The sequence below is a fragment of the Nerophis ophidion genome, linkage group LG13, assembly GCF_033978795.1.
Source record: "Nerophis ophidion isolate RoL-2023_Sa linkage group LG13, RoL_Noph_v1.0, whole genome shotgun sequence".
Classification (NCBI taxonomy): Eukaryota; Metazoa; Chordata; class Actinopteri; order Syngnathiformes; family Syngnathidae; genus Nerophis; species Nerophis ophidion.
This window is the reverse complement of record NC_084623.1, coordinates 52654175-52667813: the sequence shown is the minus strand read 5'-3', so window position 1 is coordinate 52667813 and position 13639 is coordinate 52654175. Positions and strand designations below refer to the sequence as shown.

The window sequence follows — 13639 nt, the reverse complement described above, 5'->3', positions numbered from 1 at the left end:
CGTGACCTTTTCTAAAAATATTGAGATATTAGAAAAAGGCCATTTCGCCCAGCCCTAGCTAATACCCGTACATTTTTACCACTTTGTCGTGTGGAATGTTAAAAGAAAAGGCTCGATCAAGTGAAATAAGTCCAACAGGTGTGGAAAAACACCAACTTATTTATTATCATCCGTTTGCAATGGACTTCTGCTGTCTTTAGTTCAAATGTTGCTGTTTTTGGCTCCACCTAGTGGCCACAATAATTGATCAAGTTAAGCTTATGAGACAGTCCGTTGAATGATGCGGACACGTTTATTTCTGGATACTTTCTAACACGCTTCTGCCTTAGAGACTTGGTAAGAAATATGCAACTGCAAATATTTGATATTTGTTTGTAAAGAAAAATATTCTGTTTTGGACTGCAAATATTATTCAGTTAAGGACAGTGTGGTTTTCGTCCTGGTCGTGGAACTGTGGACCAGCTCTATACTCTCGGCAGGGTTCTTGAGGGTGCATGGGAGTTTGCCCAACCAGTCTACATGTGCTTTGTGGACTTGGAGAAGGCATTCGACCGTGTCCCTCGGGAAGTCCTGTGGGGAGTGCGCAGAGAGTATGGGGTATCGGACTGTCTTATTATGGCAGTCCGATCCCTGTACGATCAGTGTCAGAGCTTGGTCCGCATTGCTGGCAGTAAGTCGGACACGTTTCCAGTGAGGGTTGGAATCCGCCAAGGTTGCCCTTTGTCACCGATTCTGTTCATAACTTTTATGGACAGAATTTCTAGGCGCAGTCAAGGCATTGAGGGGTTCCGGTTTGGTGGCCGTGGGATTAGGTCTCTGCTTTTTGCAGACGATGTGGTCCTGTTGGCTTCATCTGGCCGGGATCTTCAGCTCTCACTGGATCGGTTCGCAGCCCAGTGTGATGCGACCGGAATGAGAATCAGCACCTCCAAATCCGAGTCCATGGTTCTCTCCCGGAAAAGGGTGGAGTGCCATCTCCGGGTTGGGGAGGAGACCCTGCCCCAAGTGGAGGAGTTCAAGTACCTAGGAGTCTTGTTCACGAGTGGGGGGAGAGTGGATCGTGAGATCGACAGGCGGATCGGTGCGGCGTCTTCAGTAATGCGGACATTGTACCGATCTGTTGTGGTGAAGAAGGAGCTGAGCCGGAAGGCAAAGCTCTCAATTTACCGGTCGATCTACGTTCCCATCCTCACCTACGGTCATGAGCTTTGGGTCATGACCGAAAGGATAAGATCACGGGTACAAGCGGCCAAAATGAGTTTCCTCCGCCGTGTGGCGGGGCTCTCCCTTAGAGATAGGGTGAGAAGCTCTGCCATCCGGGAGGAACTCAAAGTAAAGCCGCTGCTCCTTCACATCGAGAGGAGCCAGATGAGGTGGTTCGGGCATCTGGTCAGGATGCCACCCGAACGCCTCCCGAGGGAGGTGTTTAGGGCACGTCCAACCGGTAGGAGGCCACGGGGAAGACCCAGGACACGTTGGGAAGACTATGTCTCCAGGCTGGCCTGGGAACGCCTCGGGATCCCCCGGGAAGAGTTAGACGAAGTGGCTGGGGAGAGGGAAGTCTGGGCTTCCCTGCTTAGGCTGCTGCCCCCGCGACCCGACCTCGGATAAGCGGAAGAAGATGGATGGATGGATGGAGCTTGTGTGCTTCGCGGTTGTGTAGCCGCTTAATACCAATAGCATATAACCTACCATGTTATATGCTAAGTTATATGCTACCTACCATCAAACTGTCAATAGATGGAATTGATATTGAAAGGGTTTCTGAACTTAGATTTTTAGGAGTGATACTGGATGACGGTCTGACATGGAAATCTCATTTTGCACATGTACGGAAAAAGATGTTTAAGAGTATTTTTATATTAAACAAGGTGAAATATGTGTTAGGTTATAGGGCAATGCACATATTGTACTGTACACTTATATTGCCATATATCAGCTACTGTGTGGAAGTGCGGGGGAACACTTATAAGAGTAACATAAAGGCATTGTATCAATTACAGAAAAGAGCTATAAGGATCATTCATAAAGTAGATTACTTAGAACACACTAACATATTTATTAACTCTGGACTATTGAAACTACAGGAGCTAGTAAAGCTACAGACATTGTGTGTCATGTTTAAGGCTAGAAGTAAAACATTACCAGCAAATTTACAAAAAATGTTTGTCATCACTTCTGAGAACACAGAGCATGGAATAAAAGGTCATTTCAAACAATAATATTCAAGGACAACTTTAAAACAAATGTGTACATCAGTGGTGGGGGTAAAATTATGGAATCCTCTTTACGACGAGATAAAAAACTGTAAAAATATATTCCAATTGAAAAAAATGTTTTTATTTATTATTTTACTTATTTTTTGTCTGGTTTTATATTTGCTCTGTATCCTTCCGTGAGGTGTATATTATTACTATTATTTTCTTGGTATGGTTTATACTTTATGAAGTTTTGCACTTGTTGTGTTTTTTGTTTTTGATTGTTTCATTACATTTGGATATATGTGTTGGCTTAAATGATATCCATGAAGTAACATAATGTACTATGTCAAAGGGGGCAGGAAATTATAAGATTTTCTTCATCCTGCCCCTTCTCAGGAATTGTGTGAATTTAAATTGTGTAATTGTGATATAATTATGTATCGTTCTAAATGCACATCAATGAATGAGTAGAAGCATTTAAGTCTCACCTTAAAACTCATCTGTATACTCTAGCCTTTAAATAGACCTCCTTTTTAGACCAGTTGATCTGCCGCTTCTTTTCTTTTTTCTCCTATGTCCCCCCCTCCCTTGTGGAGGGGGTCCGGTCCGATGAGCATGGATGAAGTACTGGCTGTCCAGAGTCGAGACCCAGGATGGACCGCTCGCCTGTGTATCGGTTGGGGACATCTCTATGCTGCTGATCCGCCTCCGCTTGAGATGGTTTCCTGTGGACGGAACTCTGGCTGCTGTCTTGGATCCGCTTTGAACTGAACTCTCGCGGCTGTGTTGGAGCCACTATGGATTGAACTTTCACAGTATCATGTTAGACCCGCTCGACATCCATTGCTTTCGGTCCCCTAGAGGGGGGGGGGGTTGCCCACTTCTGAGGTGCTCTCCAAGGTTTCTCATAGTCAGCATTGTCACTGGCGTCCCACTGGATGTGAATTCTCCCTGCCCACTGGGTGTGAGTTTTCCTTGCCCTTTTGTGGGTTCTTCCGAGGATGTCGTAGTCGTAATGGTTTGTACAGTCCTTTGAGACATTTGTGATTTGGGGCTATATAAATAAACATTGATTGATTGATTGATTGATTGATGAGATAAATAAAAATGAAATGAAATGAAATGAAATGTTTACCTTATGTATATGACTTGACTCAAATAAAAGAAAAGACCGACCAGCTTTACACCAGTACAACTGCTGCATCGGAGCTTGAATAGGACATTTTAGTGTCAAGTTGATACAATTAGACACTTGTTTTTTTGTACAAGTGTGACTATAAATTATTACTTTTCTTACAGAGAATATGATAAAGTCATGCTTGTCCGAAAGCACACAACTATTCAGTTTTCAACAGCGATTTTGTGTTTTAGGTCCGTCAAAAACAATGCTCTCTGCAGTTCATGCCCTAATTGGGATCAATTGGGATCATGTTCTTTATGTAAAAGCAAAACTTCACATATTGCATTACACTGTCGATCAGCAATGTCCATTCCAGAACTCATCAATGTCAACTCCTAATATGTGATTCGGTTACCAGACTAACAGGATTTCTGGCTGTGATAAAAGGCTATAGACCTCTCCCATTTCTATCTAACCAATTTATTTCTAAACCCTGAAGACACTAAAACATCTTCGACGTTCAACCTAAAGATTAATGAGTCGCTGTTATCTCAATCCTGTGTGTCTCACTTTCTGAACCGTGTGTCGACAGCTTTGGAGGCAAAAAGAATAAAATAAAAAGCTGGAGCAAAAAAGATCCCACAAACTGTGGCACAAAGAAAAACATATCTAGCGGATCTGGAAAGCAGCCAGGCTCGTTGAGCCACTGTCAAATCCACAGCCCAAGTGTTCTGCAGGCTTCCTGTTTCTGGCTTGGCAGCAAAATGAAGGTCTGATCAATCGTCTGTTATGGTGAAATTAAACATTTGATGAGAATCCAATTAGCTGATGAAACTGGATACTAACAGGTGCCAATTTTAAAGTGGAGGCTCAAAGCCAAGCACAAATGGAGCGGAGGGTAATTTGAAACCAATTAATATATTACTTTTATATATGGGTGTATAGATTAACGGTATTAAGGATAACTGGGGTAAAACTCTCGACAATTAGCATTTCCGTTTTACTTAAAATGATGGGAATAACCGTGATTGATATCTGCACTTTCATTAACTCAGGGACTGACCAGCGCCCGTTGGCTCTCTTAAATGCTCACATGAAAACAAGAGACATTAACATCTTTGCCCATTGAGAAATGACAAACTCCGATCTAAACTCGTATGAACACAGTACTGTCTGAGCAAATAAGATATTCAATTGTGCACATTAAAACTACAAGAGTGCTCATTCAATACTCCGAGGAATATGAGACGAGGTGTTTGTTAGAGGGCCCCTGAACAGAGTAGGACACCACAATGTTCGCCTGAAATAATAAATAATGATAATAGTTAGAGATGTCCGATAATGGGTTTTTTGCCGATATCCGATTTTGTCCAACTCTTAATTACCGATTCCGATATCAACCGATACCGATATATACAGTCGTGGAATGAACACATTATTATGCGTAATTTTGTTGTGATGCCCCGCTGAATGCATTAAAAAATTTAACAAGGTTTTCCAAAATAAATCAACTCAAGTTATGGAAAAAAATGCCAACATGGCACTGCCATATTTATTATTGAAGTCACAAAGTGCATTTTTTTTTTTCAACATGCCTCAAAACAGTAGCTTGGAATTTGGGACATGCTCTCCCTGAGAGACCATGAGGAAGTTGAGGTGGGCGGGGTTAAGGGGTAGGGGGTAGCGGGGGGTGTATATTGTAGCGTCCCGGAAGAGTTAGTGCTGCAAGAGGTTTTGGGTATTTGTTTTGCTGTGTTTATGTTGTGTTACGGTGCGGATGTTCTACCAAAACGTGTTTGTCATTCTTGTTTGGTGCAGGTTCACAGTGTGGCGCATATTTGTAACAGTGTTCAAGTTGTTTATACGGCCACCCTCAGTGTGACCTGTATGGCTTTGCACATTCACTTGTGTGTGAGAAAAGCCGTAGATATTATGTGATTGGGCCGGCACGCCCCCAATATTGTTGTCTGGGTGGAAATCGGGAGAAATTCGGGAGAATGGTTGCCTCAGTAGGGGCACTGATGTTTGGGAGCCTCCCGGGAAAATCGGAATGGTTGGCAAGTATGACTGGGAGACGCAACTGCTCTGTACTTCTCCCTACGTCCGTGTGCGTCATAAATTTTACTTTTTGAAACCGATACAGATAAGCATTTATCGGCCGATAATACCGGACATCTGTAATAATAGTTATTTGTTATGCAATTTTCATTTAAATTAATTTTAAAGTGCTACAGTACAAACCAATATTTAAAACAACAAAACTTTAGCCATTAAAAAACAAAATACAAAGACTAAAACACTACTAGTAAAGCATAAGAAACACAAACGAGGCAGAAATGTAGGGTTTTTTTTTACCAGTGTGTATTTATTTTAGCCATTTAAAAAAATAACTTGGTCAAAAGATTTCAGGGTGTCTTAGAACTTTTTGAGCACATTTAACAATACCGTGATGTTAATAACCCTGATAATTTTGGTCAAGGTGGTTATACACTTTTACCTCAGTTCATTATTTTACAGGTATTTGTTACATCCCTCGCGTGTGCCACGGGCATGTGGATGAGTATCAGAGAGTCATGGAGCAAGTCATCTATTTGGGCCAAACAATGTATATTCAATTTAATTAGTAATTGTGAAAAAACAATAAACACTTGTTTTAATCTGTTTTTTTAAACCACTCAAGGTAAAACATATGCTAGCCAGTGGTGTGTGTCTTGTATTTTTTTGGGGGATAAAATGCATTACATTTTTGGAGCCAAGGACATACAAAAGCATTAAATGATAAGACGTCTGTTGACCAATTCTTCGTAGACACCTTCTCAAGTGAGCTGAGGAGGCAATCAATCAATCAATCAATCAATGTTTACTTATATAGCCCTAAATCACTAGTGTCTCAAAGGGCTGCACAAACCACTACGACATCCTCGGTAGGCCCACATAAGGGCAAGGAAAACTCACATTATTTATATATATTCTTATTTACAGATAAACACTGACATGTATTTATATATTGCTATTTAGTGTAGGCCCACATAATAAATAAGGTCTGTCAGCTGAAGGTAGAAAAAGTAACCTAAGCAAATCATGCTCTCTCTGTAGACCTTAAACCGCAAAAATATGGTAAATATTGAATATATTACATATCGGAATGGTGACGGTGACAGAGAAGAGGACTTTGGACAAACTAGTGAGCATCCTGGATGATGCCAGTCACCCTCTGCATAGCGTTATCAGTAGCCAGAGGAGCATGTTCAGTGCTAGACTGCTTCATCCCAAATGCAGGACTAATAGACTGAAAAACTCCTTTGTCCCACATGTCATTAGACCGTACAACTCCTCTCTGGAGAGAGGAGTGGGGGATACTAGAATGACAGGGGATGCAAAACAATAACAGTGCAATACTTTTTCATAACATGGTCACTACTGCCTAGTTTCTCTTGTTAAATTCTTATTTTACGGTTATATTTGTATTCCCGTTGTTGCTGTTTATTTTTATTCTTGTTGTAATATTTCTCTATTTTGTTTCCATTTATACTCCCATTATTTACGTTTTACTTTTTAAATTGATCTCAACTCTGTACACTAGTGCTGTAATTTTAAATTTCGTGAAGGAGTCAATAAAGTACTATCTATCTATCTACAGTTGTGATCAAAATTATTCAACCCCCACACCATTTTGGTGTTTTAGCAAGTTGGACATTTAGTCCGTATTTTGTTTATAGTCATATCAAATAAAGATGTGTCAAATAGACAAATGCAACTTAAATTGTAACACTGTATTTTACAAAATACCAAAAAAGGACTTTTTTCTTAATATCTCATTGACAAAATGATTCAACCCCTAGTTACATGCATCTTTAGTACTTAGTAGAACACCCTTTGGCAGTAATTACATCCTTCAAACGCGATACATAACCGGACATAAGCTTCTTGCAACGATCTACAGGTATTTTAGCCCATTCCTCTTGGGCAAAGGCCTTCAGTTCATTCATATTCTTGGGCTTGCGTGCTGCAACTGCCTTCTTCAAGTCCCACCACAGCTTTTCTATAGGATCTAGGTCTGGAGACTGTGAAGGCCACTCCAGAATCTTCCAGCCCTTCTTCTGCAACCACTCTGATGTTGATTTGGAGGTATGCTTGGGATCCTTGTCCTGTTGGAAGGTCCAACGTCTCCCAAGCTTCAGCTTCGTCACTGACTTCATGACATTTGCAGCTAATATATCCTGCTAGGAAATAGAATTCATAATGCCTTGAACGCGCTGGAGATTCCCAGTACCTGAGGCAGAGAAACAGCCCCAGAGCATGATTGAACCCCCACCATGCTTAACAGTAGGCAAGGTGTTGTTCTCTTTGTAAGCTTCATTTTTTCTCCTCCAGACATAACGTTGATCCATAGACCCAAAGAGTTCCAGTTTTGTCTCATCACTCCATAGAATAGTTTACCAAAACCTTTGGGGTTTGTCCAGGTGATTTTTGGCATACTGGAGTCCATTTTCCTTGCGCCTGGTAGTCAGAAGTGGGGTGCGCCTGGGAGTTCTGGCTTGGAGGCCTTCATCTCGTAGTGCGCGCCTTATTGTTTGGGACGAAACCTGCGTTCCCCCCTCTGCAATGTCCTGTTGTAGTTCCTCAGCTGTTACCCGGGGGTTTTTCACCACTGTACGCTTCACAGGATCCTCTTTCTACCACGCCCAGGTAGTGTTTCCACTGTGCCTTTAGCTTTAAACTTGTGAATGACATGTTTGTTCTTATCTCTCATATTGATTTTGAACAATAAGCAACATTCCAAAAAATGTGCAGTTCCCCCTTAGGAGAGTGTTCAGCTTTTTTAGACAGCATTTCATTTCTTAAAATTCCGAACAAGACAAATACAAAACATGTCAAATAGATTAAACGAGACAAGGAAGAAAGTTGGATGAAGTAAACGTTGTTAATTTATCAACTAGATAGGAGCTCACTGGGACAGCTAGGCCTGGGCAATAAATCAAATTTTTCCATAAATTTGAAGTTTTTTTTTTGCTGACAATTTAAAAGATTTTTTGAAAAATGTATGTTTTCTTCTCTTCTTGCTATGGTATCCTTTTTGTCCCAAGGAGCTTCTGCCCTCACCCTTTTTTCCTGAGCTGAGGTTCACACAACTAGCAAAACATGGCTAATTATAACGCAAACAAGAGCGAGACGTTGTTCCACAGAAAAATGTAATCAGTTTTGTTTTGCTAGCAACAGGCGTGAAAAAAAAAATCCCTGCACGCTGCAAATTTTGTTTAAAAAAAAAAAGAAGGTAGCAGCACAAGAAACCTATTACAGCAACTGAAAAAGAAGCATCCAGCCTAGTGGGGGAAATGCAACTCTTTTACGAGGCAAATAATAACAGAACAAACAAACTCCCGCTAAAAGCAGCTTACTGTGGTGAAAACATTTACACAAACTACCATATAGGATACAAAAAGGAGCACAGTGGGAAAAAAAAAAAATCACAAAAGCGGTCGCTCTGCACATCACTTAAGATGGGGTGCCCAAACAGTGGGAAAGCCTGCGTTCTTCTAAAGAACATATTTAAAAAATCCAGTGTGCTTCCAGTTCGAAGATGGTTCACCAGGGCACCTGACCTACTCTCGCTTGGCACACAGATATCAGAACTAATTAAAGCTGAAAGCAGCGTTGGTCGGGTCCGCCTTTGGCTGCTGCCCCCGAGACCCACGTTATAAGCGTTAGAAGACGCCTTGGAGCCACTATTTTGAGAATCTAATGCATTGTGAAAGTAATGCAGTTGTTGTATTGAAGTGAAAATATCAAACTTCCTGTTGATTTTTGCTAAAGTATGTTAATTATTAAAATGTAGGTCTAAGTGAGACCTACATAGTGGTTTTTTTTTCATGTCTCTCCGACATTCCTACCGGAAGTTACAAGCAGTTTTGTCTGTGTTTTCTTCCTAGGAGCAGTTTGTCCGTGTTGTATACCTAGGGGGGCGGTAGAGCGCAATTTTGAGTTTTGAGGTTAGGTTTTTTCATCAGATCGCAATTTTTGCCAGACCTGATGTGTGTGTCAAGTTTGGTGAGTTTAGAAGCATTTTAAGGGGGTCAAATAACAGCTCAAAGAGGCAAAAATGACATTTTTTAGGAGACTTTGCACAGGGGTTCTTTGAAGGCACGTAAAATCAAAACCTGAGAACTTATCAAACCTCTGTTCTATACTTTTAATCAGAAGGGTTCAATCTCTCTCCTGTGCGAGTTTGAAGCCAAAACAACAAACGCACTCAGAGGAATGTTTGAAGAAAGGTGACCGGTTTTTACAAAACTTTTGTTTTGAAGGGGGGATTGCAAACTTCCTGTTGAATTTTGTTGGGGGTTGTCAATCTATGAAATGTAGGTCTAAGCGAGACCTACATAGAGGTTTTTGTTTCATGTCTCTCCGACATTCTTACCGGAAGTTAAAAGCAGTTTTGTCTGTGTTTTCTTCCTAGGAGCAGTTTTTTCAGTGTTTTATTCAAAAATAGCGCTAGAGCGCAATTTTGAGTTTTGGGGTTTGGTTTTTTCATTAGATCGCAATATTCGCCAGTCCTTATGTGTGCGCCAAATTTGGTGACATTTGAAGCATTTTAAAGGGGTCAAATTACAGCGCAAAGAGGCAAAAATTGTATTTTTTGCGAAAATGTTATTTTGAAGGGGTTTTTGCCAACTTCCTGTAGATTTTTGCTGAAAGAAGTGAGTGTATGAAAATTGGGTCTAAGTCAGACCTAGCACAATTTTCATTTTGGGGGATTGGTTGCTTAATATGTTGGGAAGGTTTGCTATACCGACGTGTGTGTCAAATTTGGTGAGTTTTGAAGCATGTTAAGGGGGTCAAATTACAGCGCGTAGGTGCGGAATAATAATAAAACACAGCAGTTTCAATAGGGTCCATGGCCCATGGCAAAGGAGTCCTGCTGTGGAGTCCTTTGCCATGGGCCTGCGGACCCTAATTATGTGGACATTAGGGGTGTAACGGTACACAAAAAATTCGGTTCAGTGCATACCTCGGTTCAGAAGTCATAGTTCGGTTCATTTTCGGTACAGTAAGAAAACAACAAAATATAATTTTTTGGGTTATTTATTTACCAAATTTGCTAAGTCTTCCACCAAAAATATTTTTCTTACTGGAATATTTGATGTGAAGTAATCAAAACCTCGGATAGGTCAATAATTCATAATAACATTGATTTTGATTCAATATTTTGTTTTGAGCAATGACAGTTTGAAAGAAAAAAAAACAGCTTTGTTTTATTAGTCAACGTTGCAACTTTTTCTAAATTACTTTTAGCCATTAAGTTTTTTTTATTTCACTTTTATGTTTGTGTTTATTTCAATAGTGAAGTGAAGTGAATTATATTTATATAGCGCTTTTCTCAAGTGACTCAAAGCGCTTTACATAGTGACACCCAAATCTAAGTTACATTTAAACCAGTGTGGGTGGCACTGGGAGCAGGTGGGTAAAGTGTCTTGCCCAAGGACACAACGGCAGTAACTAGAATGGCACAAGCGGGAATCGAACCTGCAACCCTCAAGTTGCTGGCACGGCCACTCTACCAACCGAGCTATGCCGGCACATTCTAAAAATAGTATTTTTAGAATGTGCCGTGGGCCTTTAAAACATTTGCTGTGAGCCGCAAATGGCCTCCGGGGCACACTTTTGACACTCCTGCTATAGATTAAAAAAAATTAAATCTGATAAATCTATGGGTAAAAAGCAGAGCCTGGCGACGCATGCGCATTTATCATAACTCTCTCGCTCTCTGCCACTCCCTGCGTGCACACTTTGTTTTGTTTTCAACCCCTTCTTAACCCTGAACGTACATTGAAAATACACGCAACCCTAACTTAAAATACCGGACATTTGAGGCGTTTAAGAAACTCCCCCTGGACAGCCCCGCAAAAGAGGATATATCCGGTGAAAAGAGGAGGTACAGTATGGTCAGTCTATCGTAGCCCGGTCGCTGCTAGCATGCCGTGTGTTGTAACTCGGTGTGCATTATTTACACAACGTGCGGTACGCTACTTAATATGTTTGATTGATTGATTGATTGATTGATTGAAACTTGTATTAGTAGATTGCACAGTACAGTACATATTCCGTACAATTGACCACTAAATGGTAAAACCCCAATAAGTTTTTCAACTTGTTTAAGTTGGAGTCCAAGTAAATCAATTCATGGTAAATTCATGTTCGTGTGGAAACTCGTTCGGTACACCTCCGAACCGAACCGAAACGGTTCAATACAAATACACGTACCGTTGCACCCATAGTGAACATGCATGATTAATTTTTCCCTGATGACAAAGATCATTCTGCACCATAAAGCTACATTTTTATTTACACAAGTATCTTATTCAAGAGAGCAGTTTTATGTTTGTTCTTTATATTTATTTGTATGCAATTATTATGATATATTTTTGTCTATAAAAGTGTTTTATTCAAGAAAGTCTCCAATAGAAATCTCTATTGAATAACTTTATTTGATTAGAATAATGCATATTGATCAACATTTGAGCAAATCATCACTGTAAATGCCAGAATTTTTAACAACAGCTAAATTGCATCTGTTTAGTTTTTTTGAATACTTTTTTATACAATGTCTAATTTATATTTGTTCTGAAAAGAACATTATAAACCAGGGGTCGGGAACCTTTTTGGCTGAGAGAGCCATACAAGCCAAATATTTTAAAAAGTACTTCGTGCATTTTTAAGTAAAACCAACATTTTTAGAGTAAAATAAAATAAGTCTATTATTCTTTTTAATAACACTGTTATTCTGAAGCGAACCAACAATAAATAAAATACTTCTTACCATTAATGTGATTTCTTGAACAGGTGCGGTAGAAGCCAGATGGATAAGATTAAAATGCATGAGAATGTTTTATATTTTGAACGTTATTTCTGACACTGTGACTACCAGCAGAAATTATTCATTACTTATCGTGTTAAGCAATGTCAGCTAAGATTTATCTGAGAGCCAAGTGCAGTCATCAAAAGAGCCACATCTGGCTCTAGAGCCATAGGTTCCCTACCCCTGTTATAAACATTTAAATTTTGTGAAGCGTAAGATGGAGTGTTTGCAGTGCCATTTCAAAATATTAGTTTTTGATTAAATTAAAGTAAAACGTGTTATGAAGTATCTCTGTCATTTTGTATTCATTGTTTTATTTTTTTAAAGTAGGGTGAAAAAAAATTGGGAACATTTTAAAATGTAAGTTTATGTGAAAACAGATTTTAATTTTAGGCTATATAAGTGAGGCCTAAGGACAAGTTATTGTGTTTTACGGGGGTAGCAATATGTAACTATGTAGAACACGTCGATTGACCTTTTGCACAACGTTAAAGTTAGGCTATCAGCAACTGTCCAACAATATTTACAGAAAACAATGCTGAAATATTACACTTTGGACGGAAGACATGAATGTCCTCTTTCTGACTGAAAGTGTGACCACTATCATGAAGTTGTTCCAGCATGAACCTTTAATGGACCTGCTCCTCCTTCCCTCTGAACACTTGAATGAACACTCACTCTCATGGGCAAGAGATGGAAAAGCAGATACAAAGGATGGAAGCCAGTGATAAGGAGCAGAGATTAATTAAAGACTGACAGAACTTAAATTCAATCAAAAAAGGTACACTGTAAAAAAAGTTATTTTAATGCAATTTCAAAAAATTGTTGCAACATTTTTAAATCAATTTTTACACATTTTGATAACTATGTTCTTTAATTTGTTAAAACTTTGTATACTTAAGTTGGTGATAGATTGAAGATGCAACACAATTAGGTTTATTAAAGATGACAAAAGGCAGGTAATCAATTACACCAGATCTAATTAAATGTATTTTATAGGTTGGTAAAACTAGGTATAATCATGATAAGATGAAGATGCAACAAACTCAAGTAACATTTTCCCAAAATTGTACACAAATTAAGGTGGAAAAAAAATGAAATTACACAGCAAATTAAGTGCACCACACCAAATTAAATTATATACAAGTTAAAAAATGTTACTTTGATGTAAAATTGATTGGAAAATGATGTGCAATTGTCTTAGGTTTCGTAAACTTACTTTTTTAGAATTTGTCAACTATTTAGTTGGTGAAAGTTTAAGATTAGACAAAGTTAAGTAGAACTTTCAAACAATGGTCCATTTTGCAACCAAAATACACCCATTACATCCATCCATCCATTTTCTACCGCTTATTCCCTTTTGGGGTCGCTGGCGCCTATCTCAGCTTTTAAATTGCCTTTCAAATGTCTATTCTTGATATGGGTTTTACCAAATAAATTTATTAGTAAAAAAATGAACGA

At 39.4% G+C, this 13639-nt stretch overlaps 1 protein-coding gene across 1 annotated transcript in view; it reads right to left on the bottom strand.

The window, feature by feature from the left end:
- gosr1 (golgi SNAP receptor complex member 1) overlaps positions 1–13639 on the bottom strand; it is a 48209-nt gene that overhangs the window by 8988 nt on the left and 25582 nt on the right. The window lies entirely within an intron of this gene.